We start from the raw sequence: 8,227 nt of genomic DNA on the forward strand, positions 1-8,227 counted from the left end.
GGTGTTTTTCTTTCCCTTGAAGCTGTAGATTTAGTTAATTTAGCTTTCCAAACATGTCACTCAGGTAGGCCAGTTTTGCCAGGAAGTTCTCATCACTAAATTTTTCTGCGAGGTCATACTTGTGCTCCTGCTCCAAAAACATTCTTATCTGGCTCTCTGAGCTCAAAAACTCAGGACAATACTTTTCCTCGTGACAGCCACCTTGCTTCACTGTGAAACAGCACAGCTTGATGTTCAGCTCCCATCTCCTCACAGATAGCAGAGAAGACTCTTGTTTTTAGTGGTCTGGTCTTTATAAAATTGACTACACCTACAATGTCAGTCATAACCTCACTTAATTCAGAGGAAAGGTGCCTTGATGCCAGTGCTTATCTGTGTATAACACAGTGTGTCCACTCAGCATTAGGTGAGTCCTCCTTGATGAGTGCCCGAAGTCCTTTTCTGTTGAAGGAATTTAATTCCTCTGTTTTAATTCCCAATCAAAATTAAACACTCTGTCAATGCATAAGGGTTTGTAGACCCTTATTTTATAAGAATGGACAGAGCCCCGGTCTTAAAAGTCAAGTAACAGCCTTTAATTCAAGAGAGTACTGAGTTCATACACATTTTACCACAGGTTATAAACTTAAAATGACGTCAGCGTTTTCTTAATGTTCCGTCTCTTCTTGACACTGGTAGAGAGGCCCTATAGTTCTCAAGCCTTCCCTCCTCGCCTAGAGCCAAGGTCAGTCAGTGTAGATAAGCATTCTAGACAGTCTGGAGATAGTCTGTCCCTGCCATCTGGAGATAGTTAATTCATTTGTACAAAGGAACAGACCGTCATTGTACTAAACTCCCGACTACATTCACTACATTATATTCAATAATGGGAGCAAGAGAGAAAATTCATACATGTACAGTAACATAATAGTCCTTTAATTCATCCTGATTGAAATGTATACATAATTAGTCATTATAGATAGAAATTCCCTTAACATTTTCTCATCCCTGCCATGGTCTGTGCACCATCACTGCAAACACCAATTTAGTTCTCCCACAATTCTCAGTCAGGAAGCAGTCCAGCATTTTGAATAGCTCTTCAGCTGTGGCTCTGTGTCTGACATATTTACAAAAAAGTAGATCCTCACACAGGGAGTTTGTCATGTCTAAACGTACATAAGCGATAAACAAACAGTCTTTGTTGCTGTCAGTTGCTTCATCAAACTGTAAGGCAAAACGTTTGTCTTTGAGTTTATCTACCAGCTGTTCTTTAAGATCGTGACAGAGTCTGGAGACGCCGTGGAGAACGTTCTGCTGCCTGCAACATCCTCCAACATGACCGGTTTGGCGGTGGGTCAGTCATGGTGTGGGGTGGCATTTCTTTGGGGGGCCGCACAGCCCTCCATGTGCTCGCCAGAGGTAGCCTGACTGCCATTAGGTACCGAGATGAGATCCTCAGACCCCTTGTGAGACCATATGCTGGTGCGGTTGGCCCTGGGTTCCTCCTAATGCAAGACAATGCTAGACCTCATGTGGCTGGAGTGTCAACAGTTCCTGCAAGAGGAAGGCATTGATGCTATGGACTGGTCCGCCCGTTCCCCAGACCTCAATCCAATTGAGCACCTCTGGGACATCATGTCTCGCTCCATCCACCAACGCCACGTTGCACCACAGACTGTCCAGGAGTTGGCGGATGCTTTAGTCCAGGTCTGGGAGGAGATCCCTCAGGAGAACATCCGCCACCTCATCAGCAGCATGCCCAGGCGTTGTAGGGAGGTCATACAGGCACGTGGAGGCCACACACACTACTGAGCCTCATTTTGACTTGTTTTAAGGACATTACATCAAAGTTGGATCAGCCTGTAGTGTGGTTTTCCACTTTAATTTTGAGTGTGACTCCAAATCCAGACCTCTATGGGTTGATAAGAATTATCAATGGAAATCAAATTTGTGTGATTTTGTTGTCAGCACATTCAACTATGTAAAGAAAAAAGTATTTAAGAAGAATATTTCATTCATTCAGATCTAGGATGTGTTATTTTAGTGTGACTGTGCCAATGTTTGTGTTGCTTCACAGGCCCCGCTGTTTCATAAGGTGTTATTTTTTCTGGGGGGTTTTCGGTCTAATTTTACTGCTTGCGTCAGTTACTTGATGTGGAATAGAGCCATGACAACATGGAACTCTATCTAGTAACTGTATGCCTCCCATAGTCTATTCTGGTCTTGGGGACTGTGAAGAGACCTCTTGTCTTGTGGGGTATGCATGGGTGTCCGAGGTGTGCTAGTTGTTTAGACAGACATCGTGGTGCATTCAACATGTCAATACCTCTCAAAAATAAAAGTAGTGATGAATTCAATCTCCTCCACTTTCAGCCAGGAGAGATTGACATGCATATTATTAATATTAGCTCTCTGTGTACATCCAAGGTCAGTTCCGACACATACAACAACACAGAGTTACACATGGAGTAAAACAAACATACAGTTAATAATACAGTAGAAACAAGTCTATATACGATGTGAGCAAATGAGGTGAGATAAGGGAGGTAAAGGCAAAAAAAGGCCATGGTGGCAAAGTAAATACAATATAGCAAGTAAAACACTGGAATGGTAGATTTGCAGTGGAAGAATGTGCAAAGTAGAAAGAGCTAGTAGTTAAAGCTAGTGAGGGAGATAAGTGTTTCCAGTTTCAGAGATTTTGTCGTTCGTTCCAGTCTTTGGCAGCAGAGAACTGGAAGGAGAGGCGGCCAAAGAAAGAATTGGTTTTGGGGGTGACCAGAGAGATATACCTGCTGGAGCGCGTGCTACAGGTGGGTGATGCTATGGTGACCAGCGAGCTAAGATAAGGGGGGACTTTACCTAGCAGGGTCTTGTAGATGACATGGAGCCAGTGGGTTTGGCGACGAGTATGAAGCGAGGGCCAGCCAACGAGAGCGTACAGGTCGCAATGGTGGGTAGTATATGGGGCTTTGGTGACAAAACGGATGGCACTGTGATAGACTGCATCCAATTTGTTGAGTAGGGTATTGGAGGCTATTTTGTAAATGACATCGCCGAAGTCGAAGATTGGTAGGATGGTCAGTTTTACAAGAGTATGTTTGGCAGCATGAGTGAAGGATGCTTTGTTGCGAAATAGGAAGCCAATTCTAGATTTAACTTTGGATTGTAGATGTTTGATGTGGGTCTGGAAGGAGAGTTTACAGTCTAACCAGACACCTAGGTATTTGTAGTTGTCCACGTATTCTAAGTCAGAGCCGTCCAGAGTAGTGATGTTGGACAGGCGGGCAGGTGCAGGCAGCGATTGGTTGAAGAGGATGCATTTAGTTTTACTTGTATTTAAGAGCAATTGGAGGCCACGGAAGGAGAGTTGTATGGCATTGAAGTTTGCCTGGAGGGTTGTTAACACAGTGTCCAAAGAAGGGCCAGAAGTAATAAAATGCAATAAAATGCAAATTAATTACTTAAAAATCATACAATGTGATTTTCTGGATTTTTGTTTTAGATTCCGTCTCTCACAGTTGAAGTGTACCTATGATAAAAAATTACAGATCTCTACATGCTTTGTAAGAAGGAAAACCTGCAAAATAGGAAGTGTATCAAATACTTGTTCTCCCCACTGTATACAGAGAAGAGTCGGTCCAAGAATTGAACCCTGTGGCACCCCCATAGAGACTGCCAGAGGTCCAGACAACAGACCCTCCGATTTGACACACTGAACTCTATCAGAGAAGTAGTCGGTGAACCAAGCGAGGCAATCATTTGAGAAACCAAGGCTGTCGTGTCTGCCGATGAGGATGTGGTGATTGACAGAGTCGAAAGCCTTGGCCAGATCAATGAATACGGCTGCACAGTAATGTTTCTTATCGATGGCGGTTAAGATATCGTTTAGGACCTTGAGCGTGGCTGAGGTGCACCCATGACCAGCTCTGAAACCAGATTGCATAGCAGAGAGGATATGGTGAGATTCGAAATGGTCGGTAATTTGTTTGTTGACTTGGCTTTCGAAGACCTTAGAAAGGCAGGGTAGGATAGATATAGGTCTGTAGCAGTTTGGGTCAAGAGTGTCCCCCCCTTTGAAGAGGGGGATGACCGCAGCTGCTTTCCAATCTTTGGGAATCTCAGACGACACAAAAGAGAGGTTGAACAGGCTAGTAATAGGGGTGGCAACAATTTCTGCAGAAATTTCTTCCAGATTGTCTAGCCCGGCTGATTTGTAGGGGTCCAGATTTTGCAGCTCTTTCAGAACATCAGCTGACTGGATTTGGGAGAAGGAGAAATGGGGAATGCTTGGGCGAGTTGCTGTGGGGGCTGCAGTGCTGTTGACAGGGGTAGGGGTAGCCAGGTGGAAAGCATGGCCAGCCATAGAAAAATGCTTATTGAAATTCTCAATTATAGTGGATTTATCAGTGGTGACAGTGTTTCCTATCTTAAGTGAAGTAGGCAGCTGGGAGGTGTTCTTATTCTCCATGGACTTTACAGTGTCCCAGAGCTTTTTTGAGTTAGTGTTGCAGGAAGCAAATTTCTGCTTGAAAAAGCTAGCCTTGGCTTTTCTAACTGCCTGTGTATATTGGTTTCTAGCTTCCCTGAAAAGCTGCATATCACGGGGGCTGTTCGATGCTAATGCAGAACGCCAAAAGGATTTTTTTGTGTTGGTTAAGGGCAGTCAGGTCTGGGGAGAACCAAGGGCTATATCTGTTCCTGGTTCTAAATTTCTTGAATGGGGCATGCTTATCGATTAGAAAGGCCTGCTTGCTGAAGTGATTCAGGGAGCGTTTGACAGTGATGAGTAGAGGTCCGTTTGACCGCTGACCCATTACGGATGCAGGCAATGAGGCAGTGATCGCTGAGATCTTGGTTGAAGACAGCAGGGGTGTATTTAGAGGGGAAGTTGTTTAGGATGATATCTATGAGGGTGCCCGTGTTTACAGCTTTGGGGAGGTACCTGGTAGGTTCATTGATAATTTGTGTGAGATTGAGGGCATCAAGCTTAGATTGAAGGATGGCTGGGGTGTTAAGCATGTTCCAGTTTAGGTCGCCTAGCAGCACAAGCTCTGAAGATAGATGGGGGGGCAATCAGTTCACATATGGTGTCCAGAGCACAGCTGGGGGCAGAGGGTGGTCAATAGCAGGTGGCAACGGTGAGAGACTTGTTTTTAGAGAGGTGGATTTTTAAAACTAGAAGTTGAAATTGTTTGGGTACAGACCTGGATAGTAGGACAGAACTCTGCAGGGTATCTTTGCAGTAGATTGCAACACCGCCCCCTTTGGCAGTTCAATCTTGTCTGAAAATGTTGTAGTTAGGGATGATAATGTCAGAATTTTTGGTGGTCTTCCTAAGCCAGGATACAGACACAGCTAGAACATCCGGGTTGGCAGAGTGTGCTAAAGCAGTGAATAAAACAGACTTAGGGAGGAGTCTTCTAATGTTAACATGCATGAGACCAAGGCTATTATGGTTACAGAAGTCATCAAAAGAGAGCGCCCGGGGAATAGGAGTGGAGCTAGGCACTGCAGGGCCTGGATTCACCTCTACATCACCAGAGGAGGAATAGGATAAGGGTACGGCTAAAAGCAATGAGAATTGGTCGTCTAGAACAGAGAGTAAAAGGAGGTTTCTGGGGGCGATGAAATAGCTTCAAGGTATAAGGTACAGACAAAGGTATGGTAGAATGTGAATACAGTGGAGGTAAACCTAGGTATTGAGTGATGATGAGAGATATTGTCTCTAGAAACATCATTGAAACCAGGAGATGTCATCGCATGTGTGGGTAGTGGAACTAATAGGTTGGATAAGGTATAGTGAGCAGGACTAGAGGCTCTACAGTGAAATAAGCCAATAAACACTAACCAGAACAGCAATGGGACAAGGCATATTGACATTAAGGAGAGGCATGCTTAGTTGAGTGATCAAAAGGGTCCAGTGAATAGTGAGGTTGGTTGGGGTCACGGCGATTCAGACAGCTAGCCGGGCCATCGGTAGCAAGCTAGCATAGGATGGAGGGCTGTTTTTAGCCACCTCGTGCGTTTCCGTCGGTAGGATTAGTGGGGTTCCATGGTAGAGGGGATGAATCCAATTAGCAAAAAAATAAAATAGATATAGTTATAGAGGCCCAAGAAAGAAGAGAGAAAAAAATTGTCCGATAGATCTATACAGATAGCAGCCGATAAGACAGCTAACGATTAGCGGGCCACAGATGGGCGTTCAGTTAATGTCGTGACGGAGGAGTCAGCTGGATAAGTCCCTCGGGCAGATAACGTCGGTAGTCCAGTTGTGAAGGCCCGGTGGGGCTCCGCGTTGGGAGTAAAACGGGTCTGGATAGGTGATTGTAGCCCAGGAGTGGCTGATGGAACTCTTCAGCTGGCTAGCTCCGGAATAATTGATGTTTGCTCCGGGATCGACGTAAGCTGATAGTCACACAGATAGCAGCTAGCTAGCTGCGAGATCCAGGTATAAATGTCCAGAGCTTGCGGTTGAAATCCGGTGACATGGAGAGGAAAATAGGTCCGGTATGTTCCGGTCCGAGCCGTAGAAAACTGGCGATAGATTTTCGAGCTAAAGGATAGCTGATGACCACAAACCATGGTTAGCTGAATACTAACGATTAGCCAGTAAAGAAGCTAACTAGCTTCTGGCTAGCTTCTGGTTAGCTTCAGGTTAGCTTCAGGTTAGCTTCTGGCTAGCTGCTAGCTAGCTTCTGGCTAGCTTCTATGGAGAATTACAGATGAAGTAAATAATACTTTCTTTTTTTTGTTTTATAAATTGGTGAGGCGGGTTACAGGAGAGTGTTTTGAAGTTGAGTTTATGGAAAAGAAAGAAAAATATATATATAAAAAGGTATGCGAAGAAAGTTGTAAATATATATATATATACGGGACACGACAAGACGAGGACGTCTGACTGCTAATGCCATCTTGGACAGACACTTGACCACACGACTGAACAGTAGTCAAGGTGCAACAACTAAGGCCTGTAGGATCTGCCTTGTTGATAGGGTTGTTAACAAGGCAGAGCATCGCTTTATTATAGACAGACTTCTCCCCATCTTAGCTACTACTGCATCAATGTTTTGACCATGACAGTTTACAATCTAGTGTTTCTCCAAGCAGTTTAGTCATCTCAATTTACACATTATTTATTACAAGATTTAGTTCAAATCAAATCAAATCAAATTTTATTTGTCACATACACATGGTTAGCAGATGTTAATGCGAGTGTAGCGAAATGCTTGTGCTTCTAGTTCCGACAATGCAGTAATAACGAGCAAGTAATCTAACTAACAATTCCAAAAAAACTACTGTCATACACAGTGTAAGGGGATAAAGAATATGTACATAAGGATATATGAATGAGTGATGGTACAGAGCAGCATAGGCAAGATACAGTAGATGATATCGAGTACAGTATATACATATGAGATGAGTATGTAAACCAAGTGGCATAGTTAAAGTGGCTAGTGATACATGTATTACATAAGGATGCAGTCGATGATATAGAGTACAGCATCTACGTATGCATATGAGATGAATAATGTAGGGTAAGTAACATTATATAAGGTAGCATTGTTTAAAGTGGCTAGTGATATATTTACATTTTCCCATCAATTCCCATGATTAAAGTGGCTGGAGTAGAGTCAGTGTCATTGACACTGAGGGACACCTCTGGACTTAACAAATTCCTCCGGACTGAGAAGCAGCTCCGGACTGAGGGGTAGCTCAGGACTGAGGGGTAGCTCAGGACAGAGGGGTAGCTCAGGACAGAGGGGTAGCTCAGGACAGAGGGGTAGCTCAGGACAGAGGGGTAGCTCAGGACAGAGGGGTAGCTCAGGACTGAGGGGTAGCTCAGGACTGAGGGGTAGCTCAGGACTGAGGGGTAGCTCAGGACTGAGGGGTAGCTCAGGACTGAGGGGTAGCTCAGGACTGAGGGGTAGCTCAGGACTGAGGGGTAGCTCAGGACTGAGAGGTAGCTCAGGCTGGTTGACGACTCTGGCGGCTCCTGGCTGACTGACGGCTCTGGCGGCTCCTGGCTGGCTGACGGCTCTGGCGGCTCCTGGCTGGCTGGCTGACGGCTCTGGCGGCTCCTGGCTCGCTGACGGCTCTGGCGGCTCCTGGCTGGCTGAAGGCTCTGGCGGCTCCTGGCTGACTGACGACTCTGGCGGCTCCATGCTGACTGGTGGCTCTGGCGGCTCAGGACAGGCGGGAGACTCTAGCGGCTCAGGACAGGCGGGAGACTCTAGCGGCTCTGGACAGG

This window comes from Oncorhynchus tshawytscha, linkage group LG07 (genome assembly GCF_018296145.1).
Source record: "Oncorhynchus tshawytscha isolate Ot180627B linkage group LG07, Otsh_v2.0, whole genome shotgun sequence".
Classification (NCBI taxonomy): Eukaryota; Metazoa; Chordata; class Actinopteri; order Salmoniformes; family Salmonidae; genus Oncorhynchus; species Oncorhynchus tshawytscha.